This window comes from Amblyraja radiata, chromosome 20 (genome assembly GCF_010909765.2).
Source record: "Amblyraja radiata isolate CabotCenter1 chromosome 20, sAmbRad1.1.pri, whole genome shotgun sequence".
Lineage (NCBI taxonomy): Eukaryota > Metazoa > Chordata > Chondrichthyes > Rajiformes > Rajidae > Amblyraja > Amblyraja radiata.
This window is the reverse complement of record NC_045975.1, coordinates 9,833,622-9,854,795: the sequence shown is the minus strand read 5'-3', so window position 1 is coordinate 9,854,795 and position 21,174 is coordinate 9,833,622. Positions and strand designations below refer to the sequence as shown.

The window sequence follows — 21,174 nt, the reverse complement described above, 5'->3', positions numbered from 1 at the left end:
CCACTGCAACCTGCCTCTTCATTTATCGCCTCTATTTATTAGGAGCCTTTAAGGTTAAATCTTCTGCAAATTGGCTGACTGCCAGGAGCTGCCTCAGAGTGCATTTTTCCCAAAAGATGTTTGTTCATTAGTTTTGAAGGTATTCAAATTATTCTGTTACCGCTATTATACAGATTCTAAACTGAAATGAGGATGAAGATGATGCAGTGCAAAACCAGAATCTTTAATCTATATTGTCATTGCACAATTTTGAAAGTGTATGTTGTGCTCCGCAATTGTGGAAGTAATGTAGCAATAACCTGAATTTGTAGGGTTTCTTCAACCTAGTCAAACATCAAAAGATGCTGAGTTCTTCTGTACATTGATCTATTTCTTTTACCTATGGCCACTTACATGAATTGTCAAACAAACTTAATGCAAGCTGGATGCAGGGCCGTGCAACCAAAATTCCTAGAAGCAGAGCTCATGGTGAATAATTTCCAAAAGACAAATTGTATACTATTGCAATTTTACTCAAAACAATTCATAAATTACATTTTATCTTTGTGAAGTATACTGAATCGATTATCGTTTAAGAAGGAACTGCAGATGCTGGAAAATCGAAGGTAGACAAAAATGCTGGAGAAACTCAGCAGGTTAGGCACATCTATGGAGCGAAGGAAACAGGCAACGTTTTGGGTTGAGACCCTTCTTCAGACTGATGTAAGGTTGGGGGGGGTTGGGGCGGGAAGAAGAAAGGAAGAGGCGGAGACAGTGGGCTGAGGGAGAGCTGAGAAGGGGAGGAGAAAGCAGGGACTACCTGAAATTAGATAAGTCAATGTTCATACCGCTGGGGTGTAAACTGCTCAAGCGAAATATGAGGTGCGGCTCCCCCAATTTACGGTGGTCCTCACTCTGGCCATGGAGGAGGCCCAGGACAGAAAGGTCGGATTCGGAATGGGAGGGGGAGTTAAAGTGCTGAGCCACCGGGAAATCAGGTAGGTTAATGCGAAATGAGCAGAGGTGTTGGGCGAAGCGTTCGCTAAGCCTACGCTTGGTCTCACCGATGTAGAGCAGCAGACACCTAGAGCAGCGGATGCAATAAATGAGGTTGGAGGAGGTGCAGGTGAACCTCTGCTGCACCTGGAAAGACTGCTTGGGTCCTTGAATGGAGTGAAGGGGGGAGGTAAAGCGACAAGTGTAGCATTTCCTGCGGTTGCAAGGGAAAATGCCGCGAGAGGGGGTGGTATGGGTGGGAAGGGACAAATTGACCAGGGATTTACGGAGGGAGCGGTCTCTGCGGAAAGCAGACAGGGGAGGAGATGGGAAGGTGTGGCCGGTGATGGGATCCCATTGGAGGTGACGAAAATGTCAGAGGATTATTTGTTGTATGTGACGGCTGGTAGGGTGGGAGGTGATGACAAGGGGGACTCTGCCCTTGTTACGAGTGGGGGGGATGGGGAGTGAGAGCAAAGTTACGGGGTATAGAAGAGACCCTGGTGAGAGCCTCATCTATAGTAGAAGAGGGGAACCCCCGTTCCCTGAAGAATGAGGACATCTCCGATGCCCTGGTGTGGAACACCTCATCCTGGGTGCAGATGCAGTGTAGACGGAGGAACTGGGAGTAGGGGATGGAGTCCTTACAGGAAGCAGGGTGGGAAGAACTGTAGTCCAGATAGCCATGGGAGTCAGTGGGTTTATAGTGGATGTCGGTGAGTAGTCTATCGCCTGCGATGGAGATAGTGAGGACTAGAAATGGTAGGGAAATGTCGGAAATGGTCCAGGTGTATTTGAGTGTTGGATGGAAGTTAGTGGTGAAATGGATGAAGTCAGTGAGTTGTGTGTGGGTGCAGGAGGTAGCACCAATGCAGTCGTCGATGTAGCGGAGGTAGAGTTTGGTGATAGGGCCCTGGTACGCCTCGTGCGGGGCTGGGGAACATTGAGGTTGGAGGCTTGGGAGGGCAGGGTGCCGGAAGTGATTTAGTCCGTGATAGTGCTAGAGATAGTGGCCTGGCGCTCATCTGTGGGATCATGGTCCAAGGATAAGTAGGAGGAGGTGTCTGAGAGTTGGCGAGTGGCCTCAGCCTTGTAGAGATCACCGCGCCAGACTACCACGGCACCTCCCTTGTCGGCAGGTTTGATCACCCAGTCTGGTGAATAGATTATCAGTACTTTTTACAAAGAACACAGAACAGAACAGCACAGGGATAGGATCTTTGGACCATGATGTCTGTACCGAACATAATGTGAAAAGTAATTTCCTTCTGCTTGCACATGATCCATATGTCACCATTCCCTGTGTTTATCTAAAAGACTCTTTAACGCCAAGATCGTATCTACTTCCACCATCATTCTTGGCAGTGTGTTCCAGGCACCTGCCACCCCTTTTTGTGGAATAAAACCTTGCCCCACACATCTTCAAAATTTTCTCCCTCTCTCCTAAAAGCTATGCCCTATAGTATTTGACATTTCCAGCCAGATAAAAAGGTTCTGACTGAAGAAGGATCTCGACCTGAAACGTCACCCTTTCCTTCTCTCCAGAGATGCTGCCTGTCCCGCTGAGCTACACCAGCTTTTTGTGTCTGACTGATCTTCTGACTGTCTACCCTTTCTATGCCTCCCATAATTTCACAAACTTTCATCGGGTCTCCCACTCAACATCTAACACTCCAAAGAAAACAAGTTTGTCCAACCTATCATTATAGCTAATACTCTCTAATCCAGGCAGCATCCTTTTCTGCACCCTCCCCAAACCCTCCACATTATTCCTGTAATGGGACGACCAGATCTGCACACAATACTCCAAATGTGGCCTAACCAAAGTTTTGCATAGATGCAATATGACTGACTGATTCTTATACTCAATACCCTGAATGTAAGCACCCATATGCTTTCTTTACCACTCTATCCACTCGTGTTGCTAGTTTTAGAGAGCTGTGGACTTGGAGCCCACAATCACTCTGTACCTCAATGCTGTCAAGGATCCTACCATTAACTATACATTCCCCTTACACTAGACGTCCCAAAATGCAACACCTCACAATTGAACTCCATCTGTCATTTCTTCGGCCATATCTGTAACCAATCTACATCCTGCTTTTTCACTGCCTTAACATTCTACCACTGTCCACAACACCACCAATCTTTGTGTCCTCTGCAAACTTATGAATTTAGTTAATTATATCATAAGACTACAATTGTTAACATTTCTGCTCCTTGTTATGTTTATATTATTCATCAGTTAAGTTGACTTTGTAAAAAAAAAAACGCCCAGGAATTAAAAATAAAAATACATTTTAGGAATTTTAAAAAAAAATAATACTCACATATTTGCATTGTTGAATGTATTTGCAGGCAGCCTGGTGACCTCATTCAATGGTGAATCTCTATTCGTCCTTCCTAATTAATTAGTGGACTGCTATGAAACAACAAAATCCTGCTTTGAGTCTGTTTTTTGTTTTTTTGTGATTTAACAAGCAATTTGTTATAGGGAGGTTAATTATTAATTAGGAGCTGGATATTGGTTAGGGATTCAGAAGCAGCTTATGTTTACGTAGTGAAAAATGTCCCAAAACACTTCACGGAGGCATAATCAAAACATAAAGGCTGTCAATGGAAGATATTTGGGGAGCAGCACCCAAAAGCCTCAGTGGTCCAAGAAATTCTAAGAAAATTTAGTTTTTTTGAGAGGATATTCCAGAGCGTAAAAGTCTGGCTCTGGACGGACTGATATTAATGGTGGTCAAAGGTGATTGGGGTTTCTGAAGATTTGGGAGCCTTTAGGTGGTAGGAGGAGATTGGTGGAGAAGGGTACCAGCATACATGTGGAGAAATAGTAAAGTCTGGTGAGGGGAAACTACATGCATGAGGTTTTCAGAAAAATACTGAGATAAATTAGGTGGACACAAAATGTTGGAGTAACTCAGTGGGTGAGGCAGCATCTCTGGAGAAAAGGAATGGCCGATGTTTTGGGTCGTGACCCTTCTTCAGACTAATTCAGATAAATTAGAATGGGTGAGAGAGGGTAGAGAGCAAAAAAATTACTGTCAGTGAAAATGCTTTTTAATGAAGAAGCTATGCAGTCTGCACCCTGCTTAGAAAACAGAAATTATAAGCTGTCTGGTTCAGGGCAAGTGGGGAAAGGATAATGATGAAAGTGTGACTCCATCTGGAGCTTGTTAAGAATTGTTGGTGGCGATTAATTGCTTCAGGATCAATTATTCCATTTAGTTGTCTTGCAATTTTCCTTCCCAGAGGAAAGTTTCTAGTACCTGTATATCTTTATTTGAAAGAAAGACATCACGTTTTTCAAAAACAGACTTACTCTCTAATTTTCTGAAGTTTCTTTAAATTACTCTTGAAAATAGATTTTCTGGATTATAGTTTTGTTTAATGGGGAATTTTACTTGTTAAACCTTCATTGGTCAATGTACCCAGTTTGTAGAAACTAAGATTTACTTTTCACTACAGTATGAATAACGTACGCTGATGTTCATCTGTTTTGGTGCCAACTGTTGCTTGTTAGAAGAATGGTTTAGGAACTGGTACAACACATTGAAGCATCATCCTTTTAACTCTGTGACCTGTATTCTATCATTCAGCTCAAATAGAAATGAACAGATGATGTTCTCCATCATGGCTGTCATGAATAAAATAACATTAGGCTTTCTCTCAATTCAGCTTACATAGGCACCAATCCACTACACAAGAATTGGCAGCAATCTAACAATCTTGTTGATACAAACGGCCAGGATACGAAATCATTTTGATAGAGTAGCTGGATTGTTTTATTCTGAGGTAAAGAGAAAGCAAATAAAACAAATATTTGAAAAGTATTTGAAACAAATATTGAAAATCAATTACAATCACAGAGATTACATTCCCAGTATAAATCTTTATAAACTTGAGTCCTTTTCTGAGGATTGGTATTGTGAGTTTGTCCTGGAAGTGCTTGGAAACTATTCATAATAAATGACTCATGCCATTCTTAACAACAATCCTTATTTAAGTGAGGGGGATAGGAATAAACAGAATCATTATGAGTTTCCTTTCACAATTCATTCTTGTGCTAAAATGGCAGAAATTCTGCAGTATTTCAAACTTCATATTGTGCTTTTACTGAGAAAATAATAATTAGAAAGATTCTGTGTGATTTAACATATAGGAAATCATCTGTTCATTGCAAAACTTACATATGTTGGAAATGAATTCTGCCCCTCTCCATTAACACATTTTATCCCATATATTAACACTTAAAATTCTCCGTGGGAATGTGGGGTGGTAATCTAATAAGGAAGGTGATAATTATATAAAATGGAGATGTTTCATTTTGAAAAATTATTCACACTTTTTTTTTTCCAAAATGTTAAGAACACATTTATCCTCTAACTATAACAGTTAACATTCACCAAAAAATTGTCAAATTGCTTTATTGGTGGTTAAAATATATTCAAGTAATTTTTTTTTTCTGGAGGTGAAGTGTGTTCACTGTGGTTTTTGAAGTAAATGTTTGTAATGCACACTGCATGTATGTATTTCATAATATTAAAATTGATGGGACCACAAAAATAAAATGTACTGAGAAGATTTAAAAATGAATCAAACAGGGCAGAATTGGCATAAGGGAGATTGGCATGAAATCAGAATCTTTTAACAACACGCAGAGCATAAAAGTTAGTCAATGGAACAGAGGAAACAATTAGGGACAACATATAAGATATTGTAATGGAGGCAGAAAGTGTTGCTAATGTGCCAACCAAGCATGTTGCATCTGTCTTAAGTAGAGAAGAGAATATTGCTAATGGAGGAGGTGGTTACAGTATTGGGTAGGATAACAAGGAGGTGCTTAAATGATGTCAAAGGGAGAACAATAATCACTTGGTCTTTTTGGGATACGTCCGATGTAACTTTGGAGAACAATAGTAGAAGTTTAGGTTTAAATTTTCTATATCTCTTCTTTATGTTTGGTGATCCTTTTTCCCCCATATGTGAAAAAAGAGAGGATTAAACCTGTCAACTGCAGCCTAAAGTTGGTAGTATTGTAAATTTTAAAGACCAGAATTGGGATGTGATTTTGGATTAAGATCTTTGATGAAATACTGTAAAGGGCTGATATTTGGATTTACAATGGTAAATTATGGTAAAATAAACCTACTAAAATTAATACCCAAGTAATTAAAGGCATGTGGCAGCATGGATACAAAATTGTCTAGGGTATAGAAATCAGAGAGTAGTTGTGAACTATTGTTTTTCAGACACAAAAAAGGTGTGCTTTGATGTTCCCTGTGGGTCAGTAACGGGGACACTGTTGTTTTTGATTCATTTTAATGATCTGGAAATAATTGAGACTACATTTGGGCATGTAATAAACAATGAAGACAATAATAATTGGCATTAGAAAGACATGGATATAGACTGGTGAAATGGATAAACATATGTCAAATGAAATTCACCAACACTTTAAAGAGAGATTTATTGTTAGAATGAATATGAAAACACAATTTTATGAAAATGATAGTATTTTGAATTGAATGCAGAAACAGAGAGAGCAGGGAACATTTGTGTAGAATTTCCTGTAAAGGCTTAAAAAAAAAAAGCATGTGAAGTCCAACACATTTTTAATGTAGAGAGACAAGGCTTTATAAAACGGTGATTAGAAGAACCTCAGCTACAATACAATACAATACAATTTATTTGTCATTTGAACCCCATTGAGGTTCAAACGAAATGTTGTTTCTGCAGTCATACACACAAGAAAGAACCAAGACACAACACAATTTACACAAACATCCATCACAGCGCATCTCCTCCTCGCTGTGATGGAAGGCAAAGACTTATCTCTCCCCTGCTCTCCCCATTCCCCTCCCGATGTGTCAGAGTCAAAGCCCCCGGCGGGCGATGGTAATTGTCCCGCGGCCATTTACGCCGCGCTGGGTGATGCAAGGCCGTGCTCCGGGTCTTGTTGTTGGAGCCCCCGGCGGGTGCTAGTAAAGTACCGCAGCCATTCCAAGCCGCGCGGGGCGATGATGTAAGGCCCTGCTCCAGGTAATCTTCAACCCACAACTCGGGCGGGTGAAGTCGCCGTTGCGGAAGCCCCGAAAAGCGGTCTCCCAGCAGGGACCCGCGGGCTCCCGGTGTTCCTGTCTGCCAGACCTGCGGTTGGAGCCTCCGAATCCCCGGGGTCGGGTCGCAGCAGCGCGCCACCACCGCTCCTCCCGCTCCGAACTCGGCCAGCTCCGCGATGGTGAGTAGGTCCGCAGGCTCCGCGACTGGAGCCCCAGGTCGTTCCTGCTGGAGGCCGCTCCACGGTGCTAGGCCCCAATGACAACAGAGACCCGACAGAGAAAAGGTCGGGTTCTCCATGCAGGGGATAGATTTTTAAAGTTTCCCCGCCCCCCGCCCCCCACACACATACCCACACACATACACAAAAAAAAATTAATAAAAACTACATTCAAACGAGACAAAAAATAATAAAAAGACAGACGGACTGCAGAGGCCGCTGCGACGTGAGTCGCGCCGCCCACCGAGGTGCATTCAATTATAAGCATCAAACAATAGGAAGACTATTATTTTTTTCTAAAGGGTGTAGATGGAATTTACCAAAGTAGTACAAGAAAGAAAAACACAAAGAGCTGGAGACAGCATCTGTGGGAACATTAGGAAATGGGCAGGTCGGGACCCTTCTTCACCTGAAACATCATCTAGGTATTCCCACCACAGATGTTGCCTGACTCACTGATTATCTCCAGCACTAATCTTATGTAGTTGCATGTGAAATATAAAGATACAGCATGGAAACATGCCCTTTGGCCCACTTTTCATCTTTCACCCTATGCACCATTCCCTCTAATTTTCTGAATGTGTTTTTGTCTCATGTGGCTCTGGTTCTTCAAGTAGAACTTACTCAGTTGATCAGTATACATAAGCCTTAATATTAACGGTACAGATAGGATTAGGGCAGTAAATTGAAGTTGATGTAGTAGTTCATCAGTGACTAGTAGGGCCGAGTAAGAGGCTGCATGGCTAATGCTATTTTTATGTGTTTGCATTTAGTTGTGGAGCATATATATCTACACACACACACACATATATATATATATATATATATATACATATATATATACATATACATATATATATATATACATACATATATATATATACACATATATATATACACATATATATACACATATATATATATACACATATATATATATATATATATATACATATATATATACATATATATATATACTAGACCAAGTGCAGACCCGTTGGGTCTGTTCCCCCAACGTGCAGTTTGGGGGGGGAGGTGGCATGCAGCATCACACACACTAACTATCTCCCCCCACCCCCCCCCCCTCCCGCACTCACGCTAATTACCCCCCTTGATATAATATTAATATTATTAATTTGCTCCTTTTACCCCATAACCACCGTATCTACTGACGCATAGCCCCCAACTTGCAGTCACATCTAGAGGGGGGGGGGGGATGAGAGTGAGGGCAGAGAGAGAAGGGGCAGAGACAGAGAGAGAGACAGAAACACAGAGAGAGAGGAGGGTGGGGAGGAGGAGAAGAGGGAGAGGAGGGTGGGGAGGAGGAGAAGAGGAAGGGTGGGTGGGTGAGGGGGGGAGGAGAGAGAGAGGGTGAGAGAGGGGGTGCTGAGAAGGGGGGAGAGGTGGGGAGCAGGGAGGGGGGGGGAGGGTGGAGGGAAGAGGGTAGGGGGTGTGGAGGGGAGGGGGTTTAGGGGAGGGTGGGGGAGGGGATGGAGGGGGAGAGAGGGGGGAGGGGAGGGGGGGGAGAGAGGGGGAGGGGGGAGAGAGGGAGAGAAGAGAGGGAGAGAGGGTGTGCTGAGAGGGGGGGTGAGGGGACGGGGAGAGGTGGGGAGCAGGGGGGTGGAGGGAAGGGGGTAGGGGTGTGTGGAGGGGAGGGGGGTTTAGGGGTGGGACGGTGGGGGAGGGGATAGAGAGGAGGAGGGGGAGAAAAAGAGGGGAGAGAGAGAGGGGGGGAGGGGAGAGAGGGGAGAGAGGAGAGGGGGGGGGAGTGAGGGGGTGTGCTGAGAGGGGGGTGAGGGGAGGGGGAGGAGAGGGGGGGAGGGGAGAGAGAGTGCCTTTTTTTTCAAACAACCATTTGCAGGCAGTGCTTTTTTACTTTAACCATATTTTCATTTTCAAACCACATTAAGGGTACTTACTCATAGTTGTGTGGACATTTTTTCAGTTTTATTCACAGCTCAGAGAAACGTGACCCTCTGCCTTCCTCCAGCTTGCAGACTAATTGAGGCACACCACTTCCTGGTTTTATAGTCCCTCCCCCTTGCCGCCAGCAGGGGCAGCAGAGAGAATGGGGAATTTTGTAAAATCATTAATATCTCTGTCATATTTCATCGACGGGAAAAATCCTCGGCACACATACGGCCTCTGAGCGAGGTGGCCAAAAATGACGGCCGTAGGTGGCGGCGTTCTCTCGGAAATCGCAGCACAGGTCGCCAAAACCGGTCAAGAACAGAGTTTTAGTAATATAGATATATATATAATATATATTAGATATATAGAGATAGATAGATATATATAGATAGATACATATATATACACATATATATACACATATATATACACACACACACACACACACACACACACACACACACACACACACACACACACACACACACACACACACACACACACACACACACACACACACACATATATATATATATATATATATATATATATACATCTACATCTAACCAGGTGCAAGGCTCAGGGCTTCAGATTCAATTTCTTAAAAAAGGACGTAATTGAATTTGCCACAGAACTTCGAGGGCAGATTTATAACTCTTCTAATGTGACCATTGATCTTTGCACCACAACAATGAGGAATATATAAAAAAAACAAAGGACTTGTACCTTTTGCAATGTCCATGTGACCCAAATCATTTTACAGCCACATGACTATTGCTGTGATTCTTAATGTATAGGAAGAGAGCAATCAACTTGCTTCTGTGCTGGTTCCAAAAACAGGAATGTCCAATTAATAGTTTTTTGTTGTGCGAGTTGAAGGTGAAATTGGACAGGACAATGAAACTTTCTGTCCCTAAAGTCCGTCTCAAATCCGTCAACTTCAAATTAGAGGCAGGGGACATTTGACTTCAATGTAAATACTAAATTGCTTTATATCTTATTACAGGTGAATGGGTGTTTGTTTTATAATCCCCCAAAGAATAGGGGAATTATAGAAATGTATAAAACTTTAAAAATGGAAATGTAGCCGTAGAAAGTGAGGTAAAACCAAAAGGGATGATCTCTGAGAGAGTGGAATGTATAAGAGGATAATCTGGCAAGGCAAAGGACAATGTGAGAATGGGAGGTTTAAATATAATTTGAGCCCAATAAAGAGAAAGCTAAATATGACAGTCATCTTAAAATGTTCCTCTCATTTTTAGAAGGCTGTGCACTCCTTTAACAAAAGATAAAGTGCTGTTTAGTGAGATTCCTTGAGCTGTATTAAAATTATTTGGGAGGCCAATGTCTGTTGGACAATAGCAATAGATTGAGCCGCACGAACAATACGAAAGGTACAAGTTCTTTCAATGTCTGAAAGATCATGCTGGGAATGGGATATCTCATATCACAGCTGAAACATTAAAATTAAGGTGTCCTTCAATGTGTGTTTAGGCTCTCTGGTGTAAAGAAAGCTGCATCATAAGCAGAATATATCTTATTAAAATTGCAAGTAACACAAATAAATATTTGTTTCTGGGGGGAAGTTTAAAAATGGTCAAGTCAAGTCACTTTTATTTCTACAGCACATTTAAAAAACAACTCTCATTTAACATTTCAATGGTTAAACAATGGAAAGTTGTTCCTGTCTAGGAATAAAACTCAAACATAAGTTAATTTACTTCTGATCACCCATAGTTTAAATAATTATATGAAAAACCATGATAAGATGGTGATGGTCAACACTTTTGTCCTTTTCAAAATACCCAAGATAAAGTAAGCTGAAACCTACGCGCAAGGCCCTTTGAACATGCTCCACCATTCAGCACGATCATGCTTCATCCTCTTTCTCAGTGCCACATTCCTGCTCTTTCCCCATATTGCTTGACACCTTTTGTGCCCAGAAAACTATTTATCATCATCGTAAATATATTCAGCCGTCATCCTCCTTGAGTCAAGACTGTCAAGTCGTGTCAGGAATTTGAACTTTTCAATGAGATCCCCTCTCATTTTTCTAATTTCCAGTGAATACATAACTAGTCGGCTAATCCCACCTCACAAGACAGCCCCGCCTCTTAAGAGAGTCATGACATTGCAGGAATCAATCTAGTAAACTACCTGTATGGAGACCAGAAATGTGCCAAATAGTCCATGTGTGTTCTCACCTTTGAGGTATATTTGCAGTAAATTATCCTTGATCCTGTAATCAAAGCTGCTTTCTCCAAAGGCCGAAGTTCCATTTGCTATCTTAACTATCTGCTTCATCTGCATGTTTGCATTCAGTGACTGATATACAAGGACATATTAAGTATTTCTCATTTGAGGTTCCCATTCTTTCACTATTCACAGGATACAAGAGTTTCAGGAGAGACAGGGGTGAGGGAAAAAGAGGAGGGGGAGGGGGGTTGCATTGTTGGTTAAGGAGGATGTCATGGCTGTGTTCAGAGGTGACATTATGGACACTTCATCTAGTGAGGCTATATGGGTGGAGCTAAGGAACAAGAAAGGGATGATCACCTTGTTGGGGGTGTACAATTCCTGAATAGTCAACGGGAATTAGAAGAACAAATGTGCCGGGAGATTGCAGGTCAAATAAGATTGTTGTAGTATGGGGAAATTTAGACTGGGGAAATCATAGACTGGGGAATATAGACTGGGGAAATCATAGCATGAAAGGTTTAGATGGGGTACAATTCCTCAAAAGTGTTCAGGAGAGTTTTCTTAAGCAGTATGTGGAGGCCCCCACACGTGAGAGGGCAATGCTGGGTCTAGTATTGGGAAATTGGGAAAGGCAAATTAATGAAGTGTGTGTGTGGAGGAGCCTTTTGCGACCAGTGACCACAGTTCGATTAGGTTTAAGAAAGTTATGGATGGGAATGGAGAGGGTCCACGTGTTAAAATGCTCAACTGGGGTAAGACCAACTTTGAAGGTATGAGAGAAGATCTCGCTCAAGTTGACTGAAGCAGGTTATTTGAGGGGAAAGGAACATCGGTCAAGTGGGATGTTTTTAAAAGTGTACTGAAGAAAGTTCAGGATGTGTACGTCCATGTTAGAGTGAAGGGAAAAGCAGGCAAAAAGTAAGGAAACTTGGCTGACGAGGGAAATTGAGAAGTTAGTCAAAAACAAGAAGAATGCATGGGACAGGTATAGACAGCTGGGTTCAAGTGCATCACTGGAGGAGTTTTGGGAACTAAGTTACCGTAAACTATAAAAGGAACTCAGAAGGGCAAAAAGGGGCCAGGAGATAGCTCTGGCGGGGAGCATTAAGGACAATCCCAAAAGATTTTATTCTGCATGGCAAGAAGCATTTCACTACACCTAGGTGTATGTGACCAATAAAATAACCTTTGAACCTTTGAACACATAAAGGGGAAAAGGGTTACCAGAGACAGAGTGGAACCTCTCAGGAATCAAAGCTGTCTCCTCTGTGTGGAGCCACAGGAGATGGGTAAGGTCCTAAATGAGTATTTCTCCTTTGTATTTACTGAGGAGAAAGACAGTAAGATGGAGGAAATTGGAGCAGTCACTGGAAGTGTCTTGAGAGCAGTCAGGGTTACTGTTGAAGAAGTACTGAAGGTACTGTTGTGTGAAGGTAGACAAATCTCCAGGGCCTAATCAGATATATCCGAGGACATAGCGGGGAAACTAGAGAAGAAATTGCGGGAGCCCTGGTTGAAATTTACGAGTCATCCTCAAATACAGGAAAGGTACCGAAAGACTGGTGTTGTGCCTCTTTTCAAGAAGGGCTGCAGGGAAAATGCTGGGAACTATAGGCCGGTGAGCTTAAAAATATGCAGTTGGAAGGTATTGGAGAGTATTCTGAGCGATAGGTTGTACAGCCATTTAGATGGGCAAGGGTTGATTAGGGATAGTCAGCATGGTTTTGTACATGGGAGGTCGTGTCTCACAAATCTAATTGATTTTTTTGAAGATGTGACCAAAATGGTTGATAAGGGCAGAGTTGTAGATGTTGTGTACATGGACTTCAGTGAGGCGTTCGACAAGGTTCCGCATGAGGCAGCACTGGAAGGTTAAATCGCATGGGATCCAAGGAGAGATAGCTGAATGGAAAGCAAATTGGCTCAATGGAAGGAAGCAGAGGGTGATGGTGGCAGGTTGCTTCTCGGACTGGAGGCCTGTGACTCGTGGTGTGCCTCACGGTTCGGTGCTGAGCCCGTTACTGTTTGTCATCTACATCAATGATTAGGATGAGAACATACAGGGCAAGATTAGCAAGTTTGCTGATGATACAAAAGTTAGTGGTTTTGCAGATAGTGAAGATGGTTGTGAAAGATTGCAACAGGATCTGGATCGATTGGCCAGGTGGGCACAGGAATGGTTGATGATATTTTAATACAGAAAAGTGTGAGGTGTTTCACTTTGGGACGTCGAACTAGGGCAGGACCTACACAGTATATGGTAGGCCTCTGGGTATTGTTGTAGAGCAGAGGGATCTAGGAGTACAGCTCCTTGAAACTCGAGTCGCAGGTCGTTAAGGTGGTCAAAAAGGCATTTGTCATTTTGGCCTTCATCAGTCACAGTATTGAGTATAGAAGTTGGGTGGTCATGTTGCAGTTGTATAAGACTTTGGTGAGACCGTATTTAGAATAATTGTGTTCAATTCTGGGCACCGTTTTGGAAAGATATTGTCAAGCTTGACTCCTGATGCATCCACAAAATATCTAGTAGATTTTCAAATCTAATTTATCTTTCATTAATCCATGTTGATTTTGTCTAATCCTGTTAATATTTTCTAAAGTGGCCACGTTCTGAAGAATGGTTTTAGAAATTTTCTCTGAACTTTTACACTTGTGATTTTGGAGTGTTTATACCTCCATTTCAAGTTAATGTGACAATGGTTTTCTTTGGGAGTTATGGCCAAATAATTCTTAACATGCAATCTACAAGTGTGTTTCTATTGCATTGCATTCTATGGCATTGAAACGAGGGCAAAAAATCTAAAACTTTAGTTGTGAATTATATTTCCAATCCAACTTGATCCAATTGAATTATATTTCCAATTCCAGCCAGGTGTAATGCTTTGGAGATGGCCAGGCTTACAAAACATCAATTATACCCAACATTTTTTATAAAATATATCTGCCAAAGCTTTCTGGCAATGTAAGGGCATAGTGATTTTATGGCATCAGATCTTTGCCATTGCAATCTAGAAACTGGTCAGTAACCTCCAATATTTCTAACCTCAGAGTAGTTCCAACTAGAAACACTTCAATTTTAAGTGCGAAATTCTGAGCTAGCATCATACATTTAATTGCACTGTAGCTACAAGTGATTAACAGCTTAATTGTTGGTTATTAAATATTTATAAAGGAGCTTCCATGATCAATTTTCAGCAAAACTGTTGACCTATGAACAATTAGCAAATGTTGCAGTTGTTTGTATTTAAGGAATATTGTTAACTGATTATTGCAGTGTTACAGCAGCTTTTATTAAACGTTAGTTAATTATTTGTAACAGCAATATGAAGATTTTGTTAAACAACTGTTAATTATTTATTATGGTGGTATTGCTGAATATCTTTGTTGAAAGGTAAGGCAGATATGTAATGGAAAATATTAAATATTATTAATTCTGCTAGTCATTTTGAACTGAAATATGTATTTTTATGAAATTTGAAACATATTTCCCTCACTCACATACAGATGGTGTAATTTGACTTTGTACTACTGACAGGCTTTTAAAATTGTTCCATTTACATTGGATAGCCATCCAAAAGATTGCTTTGTAGCATGAAGTTGGTAATAGTCATATTGGCAATTTCATCCAAACTCCAAAAGCATTTGCCAATGAGATTAAATTTCTAACACTTCTACTTTTAGGCTGGATATTAAAAAAATGAAAGGGCTCAGAATTTCTTGAATCCCAAAATGGCGTAAGTATCACATAGTATCCATTATTAGCACTAAATATCAAAGAAATCTGTGAATAAATAACTTTTATGTTTTATACATTGCTGGTATTTCCTAGATCAGTACTGCTAATTTTGGAATTCCTTCACCTAACCCGTTCATAACCTGCTAATATTATTTATCAATATTAATTTTAAATATGTTTGTGTAGTATGTACAGAAATATCCAATTCTGCTCAACAAGTTCAAGCTTGTAGTCATGCCCACTCATACGCCCTTCCTCTCCCAACATCTATTTGTATCTTCTTAATTTAGTTTCTCCTTAAACATACCAGGCTGTTTCTCTCAACTACTTTCTCGAGTAGTAAATTTCAAGATTCAAGAGAGTTTATTGTCATGTGCCCCGATAGGACAATGAAATTCTTGCTTTGCTTCAACACAACAGAATATAGTAGGCATAAATAAATACAGAACAAATCAGTGTGACCATATACCAATGAATATATATATATATATACATTATATATATATATACATAAATAAACAGATAAAGTGCAATGGGCAATTAATGATCAGAGTTTTGTTTGAGTTGAGTTTAATAGCCTGATGGCTGTGGGGGAACAGCAGCTATTCCTGAACCTGGATGTTGCCGATTTCAGGCTCCTTACCTGCAGATAAGACAGGGAATGGATGCTGACATTTCAAAATAAAAAAATCTTGACCCCAAATGCCTTACGTGCATAGCCCCAATATTTCTTAGCAATGTATATAAAGGAGATCCTCATGGGATTGGTGGTAGTGGCCAACCACCTTGATGGAGATAGGTTTAAATTTTTAATTAGGTTGATTCTCAAATGTTCATGGAGTTTGTTGCTAATTTCTCTGAGCATGGTTCAAAACATCTGGCAACTGGATGAAATCACATTGATCAGGTATAGCACAGCTTTAAGGAACTGGTATGACTGATTGCAATCTGCTTCATCCTTTCCCATCTCTTTTATCAATTTCCAATATATTCTTGCCAACAAGATTCCCAGTCTCCCTAAACCATTAATAATATCAATAACTTTCTGTATTCAGCCACCCAAACCTCCTCAGATTGCATTATTACATGCAAGGATATTTACCAAACCTTCTGACATTGACTGTCATTGAAAATAATTGGAAAACAGCATTTTGCTGCTGTTATCTGTAAAAAAGCAGGTAAGGATATTTTAAATCATAAACAAAGTCCTGCTTGATGCACGCCTGAGTTTAAACGAAGAAAAAAACTGGAAAAGGCTCACCAAGGCAGGCAGCATCTGTGAAGAAAGAAAGAGTACATATGTTTCAGTTTGCATTGAAATTATTAATCTAATCAGTAATTAAAAGTTGGACAGTAGATGGAAAAAGATTTACAATTGTGTAATGGTGGCTTATACATTCATGTTAATGGTTGGATCATAAAAGCGTAATCTTGTCACCATTTAAAGGTCAAACCATATGTGAACTCTGATTAACTTCATTAAATTTGACTTTTTTTGTTCTGTTTTTGTAAGTTTTATTTAAAGAATGTTAAGAACATAATTGGGAGAATTAGATGGGAGGAGCTACCATGCCAAACAGCGAGATAGCTGAATTAAATCTGTAGAAATGCAGTAATTAATTCACGATGCTTCAGTAACCCTGTCATTTTAACTCTCTTGTTTGAGCTTTCTTGTATTGTTGAAAACAGTGACTCCTCCAAGCCATTTGGTCTTAAATGTCATAAGTACTTTCTCATTGAAACAAGTATTTTCAGGAAGAAATCTTGTATTAAAATTAATTCCAATTGTCACTAAAACTACTTGAGAGCTTTCTTGCTATTTTTTCTATAATTCTCCAGAAACTGCTAATTCCTTGGTGGAGCATTACTCTACAAATTTCTGTCTCTCTGCACTTCTTTTCCAAGTTTTCTTTTTATATGTGTGGCCCCTGCACATAAATTTTACATGAATTTTGACCATAGAGGCCTCTACAGTTGAGCTCTGACCTCAGCCAAGTTTCACCCTTACGAACCTGCAGCATTGAGCCATTGAATAGTGATAAAGCATGTGCCTAACCTGAAGATGCTGAGGCTAATTGTGGTGCCCCAGCTGGGATTAGTTAAATCAGTACTACTGAAGATCCATCCTAAATTTCTTGAAATGGTTGACACATTGTACAAGTACAGATAGGTCAACCTTGTACAAGTACAGACAGTTTGCAAAACTTTGTTTTGTATTCCATCAAGAGAAATCATATCATACAAGCAAATGTTTAGCCATAAATTGCAGTGCTCTTTGTTTTACCTGCCAGTGGTTTAATGTTACACAAATGACCAATGCTACTTGATACATAATGCATTCATAATACAATCATGATGCTTTGCAGTGATCTGGTTCTAACATAATGGGATCTCATGCATTAAAAACAATTAATTTTCTTTTCTTTTGGCAATTACATTGATCATTGCCTCTTGACGACTGGGTCCTTTTGCACTGGATTTGCAACCATCTGCATGATTGTTGACTATTCTGCCCCTTAAATTGAGTTTGTAATACAGATTGTTTTCTATGACATGATTTGGACTGAAAATATTGGAACCATTTTATTTATAAATTGTGTAAAGGTAACTAAAAAGTGTCTTGATTACACCTCAAATTGGTATGGACATAGATTATCATTTTGGCTCCATTTAAACTAAAAACAGTTAAATCAGCTAAAAATCTTTCTAATGTGATCTATGAAAAGATAATGACTCTATTTGTCATGTTCTTGATGCTCTGCTTTGGGGAACTGCTTGGAAACAGCATAGTGGAACAGCATAAGACTTGTTTGTTACCAGGATACCAAGCTGCTTGCTGTCGTTTTATCAGTTGACAGTTTACTCAAAATAAAGTGTCACTGGAATTTTTTACAAAAATTTCAGTTATAATTAAAACAAACTGAGCAGCTGAAAGAGTAAATTTTACATTATTGGCAACATTAATCCTATCTGTAAAATTAATATCTTAAAATGTTCCTTTTTCACAAAGGTTTGCAAGTTAAGTCTTCTAACTGTATCTATGTATCGAGTCTTGTGCAATGTGTACATTTCTTTTGTTATAATTTATTGACATTACATAAAATGTATACCCAGAAATTACTTTCTGTCCAACTGGCCTAAACCAATACATTTGCCATTGTAAAGTAATTCTAAGAAACATCCTTTGGATCTTTTACCTCCTGTGTACATCTGCTTTCTCGTAACGTGCCTTTGACAATCACCTCAATTACTGTTTGTATTTGTCAGTTTAATATTGTAAGCAATTGCTGGTTAAAAAGATTTCTCACTCCTCAGACTTTTATTTTAAAATAAATTATGCTTCAGTTAATTATGATCGCTAGGTGATCAGCTTTGTAAAATAGGAATCGATATGGATAGTAGGGAGCCTTGGTTCTTGGTTTCCTGGTCCTCCAAAATATTCCAAATGGAATTTAAACTGGAGGTGGTGGAGGGTTGACTTAAGCCAGAAAGGGTTCTTGGGAAGGAAGAGCTACCTTAAATGTAGTTGCATCTGGTTGGGTAACTATGGTAGGGTGAAGACTATTCCATGCTTTAATTTTGCGGGAGACAAATGAATTGCTGTACACATCTGTCTTGGTAACTGGTACCTCAATTGGATCGAATGCCCTCGTCTGCTCCTGGTTTGGGTTTGTTGTAGGTATTGTAATCTATGTCGAGCTGGCCATTTAACATTTTGTAAAAACAGGTCAAACGGTATTTTCTAATAACGAGCCAGTCGTTATTAGAAGGTGAATTACCAAGATGGTACTATTATGCATATTATAAGGCAGGTTTTGTACCTTAGGTGTATAGTGGAATCAGTACTGAAAGGTTAAAGATGAGAGGGCCACGTTTAAAGGAGATGTGCGGGGCTGTTTTTAGGGTGGGTACCTGGAACATGCTGCGCTATGATTTTTCGCCAGCTTACTCACCGTTCTCCTGTGCTGCGAGTGCAACAAGTTTCGTTCCGATCGATTATATATTTTAAAAGTTATTAATGTTTAAAAATAGTAAAAACTGTGTATACGCAGATTGCTTTTCGTCACCGCCATGCAGATTGGTCTCCTCTCCTGTCAGTCAGGAAGGGGCATTGCTGAACTGATCCTGCAGCACAGCCTCCGCTTCCTGCTCTGTGGGCAGCTCTGGCTTGGCCACCCGCCACCCTCACCCAGCTCCCGGCACAGCGAGCTCGGCTCCGTCAAGGCCCAGGTCCGCGAGTGCTTCGGCCACCTACAGCCAGGGCCGGGCCGAGTATGCAAACCAGGCCGAGTTCCAGGCCCTGGCGCTGCTCTACATCCTGGATAGGTGCTGGGTCAGGGAATGGGAGTGAGTGGAGGAGGATGAGGGCAATGCGGAGGAGGGAGATGGGGTGGTAGAGGGAAATGGGGGCCAGCAGCGCCGAACCCCGCTGTCTACCCACTGGCGAGGGACACCGTGGGTCCCGGGACGGGCAGCGCTCCAGCGGATTCTGCCTGCGGGTGTGGACACCAGGAGCGGCCCTAATGCACCGCACCGTTCCACACCACAGGGGAGGTGGGAGAGGGATGAGGGGAGAGAGGGATGAGGGAGGGGGGGAGAGGGATGAGGGCAGAGATGAGGGAGCGAGGGGGAGAAGGGAGAGAGGGATGAGGGAGGGGGGAGAGGGAGGGAGGGGGGAAAGAGAGGGAGGGAGTGTCGTGGAGGTAGTGGAGTGCAGTGGGGTATGGAGGGGATAGAAGGGGTCCAGGGTGATCGGCATGGTGGGATAAGGGGGGGGGGGGGGGGAGTAGAGGGAGAGGAGGACAGGGAGGGGTGGATTTGATGGGAGGAGGATAGGCGTGAGTGGTGGAATACTGTTTTGGAGGAACGGGTTGCATTGGGGGACCAGGCCTCCCTCGTCCCACTTAGTCTAGTTCCTATTAAATCTTTTCCTTTTCACCTTGGACACTATTCATTTTCGCCTTTACAGTATTTCCTCTGATCCTCGATTCCCCTACTCTAGGCACGAGACTCTGCATCTACCCGATCTATTCCTCTTATGATCTTATACACCTCTATAAGATCACCCCTCATGCTCCTGCACTCCAAGGAATAGAGACACAGCCTACTCAACCTCTCCCAGTAGCTCACACCCTCTAGTCCTGGCAACATCCTCGTAAATCTTCTCTTAACCCTTTCAAGCCTGACAATATCTTTCCAACAACATGGTACCCAGAACTCTAAATGCGGTCTCTCCAACGGCTTATACAACTGCAACATGACCTCCCAACTTCTATACTCAATACTCTGACTAATGAGGGCCAATGGGCCAAAAGCCTTTTTGATACATTACATAACAATTCTGAATCACCAGCAATAATAAAAAAAACATTAATTGCTATTCTGTCTTCATGTTCATCAGTTGATTTTTTTGGACATCAGAGCTATTGTTATCCAGTCGACGCAAGGCTATTGCGGCCATTTTTTTAAAGCATAACTTTTGATATAATTAAACTATTGACGGAGTTTTATTTTTGAACAATTACTTCCAATTTCATTTGATTTCAAACAAATGTAATGGCTTACAACAATTGTGCAACTGATATTCTTTGTTAACCCACTCCAAGGCATCCATTTAAGGATACACTAAATTCACGTGTGATATTAAGTAGATATAGTCTTGTTTTGTAGGTGATGCAATGGGTATTAACAAAGTGGATATCTGTGATGAAGGTAACTATTCTCAGAACAAAGATTGAAAAATAAACATTCAACAAACATAGGTACATATAACATGCAGTTTTCTTAACAGTTTTTTTTTTTCAGAAGACCCGATGGTCATTAATTTAAACAGTCCCCCAGGACTGAGATTAACTTGCTTCCACACCGGTTCTGAAAATGCTGATGGAGCCATTGTGGAACCCTTAACTATGCCGCAGTTGGTTTAGGAGATGCATACAGTGTGTGAGGAAAAACCAAATTGCTGGAGGAACACAAGTCAGGCAGCATCTGTGGAAGGAAATGGACAGTCAAAACCCTTCACCTGGACTGAAAGAGTAGGGGGAAGATGAACAGTATAAAGAGGTGG

General features: G+C 41.1%; 1 protein-coding gene and 1 long non-coding RNA gene across 5 annotated transcripts in view; one reads left to right on the top strand and one right to left on the bottom strand.

Annotated features, from left to right (window-relative positions):
• The window catches only part of elp4 (elongator acetyltransferase complex subunit 4), a 180,217-nt gene that overhangs the window by 47,210 nt on the left and 111,833 nt on the right, over positions 1–21,174 (top strand). The window lies entirely within an intron of this gene.
• On the bottom strand, positions 3,943–21,172 carry LOC116984581. The gene is made up of 3 exons (XR_004415073.1): positions 21,130–21,172; positions 17,594–17,596; positions 3,943–3,963 (listed from the first exon to the last, which is right to left on the bottom strand). It is a non-coding gene; the product is annotated as an uncharacterized LOC116984581 (long non-coding RNA).